The sequence below is a fragment of the Aythya ferina genome (genome assembly GCF_964211825.1).
Source record: "Aythya ferina genome assembly, contig: HAP1_SCAFFOLD_155, whole genome shotgun sequence".
Classification (NCBI taxonomy): domain Eukaryota; kingdom Metazoa; phylum Chordata; class Aves; order Anseriformes; family Anatidae; genus Aythya; species Aythya ferina.
This window is the reverse complement of record NW_028181372.1, coordinates 168,946-171,775: the sequence shown is the minus strand read 5'-3', so window position 1 is coordinate 171,775 and position 2,830 is coordinate 168,946.

Genomic DNA, 2,830 nt, shown 5'->3' with positions numbered 1-2,830 from the left:
TCCAGTTTACACTTTCAGAATACACATGTTACTTACAAAAGCGTATCACAAAACGTATCACTCACAAAAATACGGGCACGCAATATCTTTCAGTAGCGATGTCACAAAACTACTATTACCAGCAATATTGCCAAAATCACAGTAACAATAGTCAGAGTCAAATTCCACATGCGATTAGTCAGAAAACCGAACTGTGTAACACCGTAACGATATCTTTCTTATAACAATGCCACGAACCTACTATTACCACCAGGAAAATAGCCAAAATCGCAGTAACAATAACCAGAGTTAAATACCATACTCCATGAGTCAGAAAACCGAAATAGACAACACAATTCCAGATGGACCTTAAAGCGAGCTCCTTCCTTAAGGTCCCCAAACATGTACTTATGGTGCTAACCACAAAGTATATACCAAACACTGCCTCGCAGAAGATCACCTTCTGACTTACAGACAGTTCCAGATGACCGGTCTACCAGAAAACCAAACCAGAATAAAGAATATACTCACTTACAATGATGGGGTCCTTGTCTGCCTCCGCAGTGATCCGGTGAGTCGAGGAGTCCCTCCGGGAAATCCCGGGGGTACCCTAGGGAGTCCTGTTCCCAGCAGGTCCTGCAGTCCGGCAGAGAGGTTGTCCCATCTGGGTCGCCAAATTGATTCAAAGATCGAAGCCGAAATTCCTTTAAGTGGTATATTCTTTATTGCAGCGCTGGATGCACGGGGGATCTCTCCACCTATCGTGCATACCCAAAGCAGAAAGCAGTCTTGAATTTATACAATCAATCTATCAATATTCTACAAGCACCTATACATACGCATTACCTATCCCCGCCTTCCCTCGCTTCTCATGCTAATTAGCCTTTTGGCACCTTGCGCCTGCGCAGAGCCTTCCAAGAATTGTGGGCAGGGGTCTTTGGGACGTGGGCAGGGGTCTTTGGGAGGAAGACCCCGAGTCTTCCTCACAGTGTACTTTTCACCTTTGGTCAGGAATCTGCTGAACTGGCATGTTTCTTAATTGCAAGAGCTGGTTGTTGCCAATTCTCCCGTTTGTTGTATCTTTATAATGAATTCCAATGTCCAGTTTCGAGAGTTATAGTCCTTACATTCGTTTCTCTGTCCGCCTGCCGCTTCCTTATCATGAGTTCCAGTGTCTTGTTTCGAGATATACAGTCCTTGTCTGGGGATTGTCCTTGCCTCCCCAATACCTCCTTAATCAATCCCCCCTTTTCTTTTCCCATGCAAATTCTTTTGCATCAGATACTTTCTTTATTTACAGTAACACAACAAAGCAGGCATCTAAACAACATGCACACAAATATTCCTAACACTACTAATACGATTAGAGCAATGAATACTTGTTTCAACCATTGGAAATTGGGCAACCAGGAGGTTAACTTATTCCATAGTTCACTAAAACTCCATGAAAGATCATCTTTACTGATCTCATGTAGGATCCTGGTCTGCTTCCATATTTCTTCCAGGTCGGTAGAGATCCTTCCACTCTGATCTACATACATACAACAACTTGTGTTTATTACTGTACAGACTCCCCCTTGAGTGGCCAGTAACAAGTCTAGGGCCATCCGATTTTGTAACACTACCTGTGATAAACTAGATATCTCTTCTTGTTGAGCCTTTATAGCATCCAGAATTTTGTTTTCTAACTTCTCTATAATTGCAGAAATATTAACTATTGCCTTTTCCAATTCACTCACTCCTAACCATGGGATAAACCATCGCACAAAACTATGAAAAGGGGTGTGTCTCTCTACCAATGGATTGTTAATTTTTCATCTGATTCTCCGGATATGATTTCTCAAGTAACCTCGAGGCACTACATCATGTACTGTCATATTGGGGACTACCGCTCCAAGAGTGCAAGTTCCCTTCCAATTCTCAGGCAAGACCTTACGGGCTGTATCATTGCATAGCCAATACCACCCTTTTCCTTCTGGAACCGTCCAGCTGGTTGAATTTGCCCAGCCGCTAGTCGTACTAATATCAATTGTTCAATTACAAGATGTCTGATTTCCCACATAAGTAGTATCCGTATTCATACAATGCTGTTTTCCTATACCCTTAGGCGGGTTACACCTTTGTACACACACATAATAGGATTCTAACGGCAAGAAGCTACTCACTTCTAGTTCCAAAACTGCTTAATATTTTCGACCCCAAGATGTGTTTTCCCACAAATTAGTCCAAGATAAGTTTGCAGGCAAGGGAATCCCAATTAACGATACACCCTTATTCCCATGCTGTGGCAGATGGGTGCATACCCAACAGTTCGTCTTATTAGTTACTTGAGAAATTGTTTGTATTAAGGTCAGGTGTAAGTTCTCATCCCAAGTTGCCCACCCCAAATCCGAGAACCGCACCCCTGCAATCATTAGGATCTGGAAAACCGTAATTTTGTTGGTCCAATTGGAGTGGTGGTCCATATCCTCGCCGGGGCCTTCTTCACCCTTGAATTGTGGATCCAAGCTGCTTGCTTCTTAATCTTAATGGCGGTGTGTGTTGTCAGTAATACTTGGTGTGGTCCCATCCACTTTCCTTCCATTTTTCCTGCACGGGTTGTCCTGAAAAAGTCTTTATATATATATAATCCCCGAGCTTAAAGGGGTGGATTGGTTGATCCAACCCTCTAGCCCTGGTCCCTAAAACAAATGTATGTACTTTATTTAATTGTTTCTGAAGTTCAGTTATATAAGCATATAAATATTCTGATCCTAACTGCGTTAGGTCCTCTCCACTAAATAGAAATTGCTATGGCCTTCCATATAAGATTTTGAAGGGACTCAAATTTCCTTTTATTCTAGGTTTAACT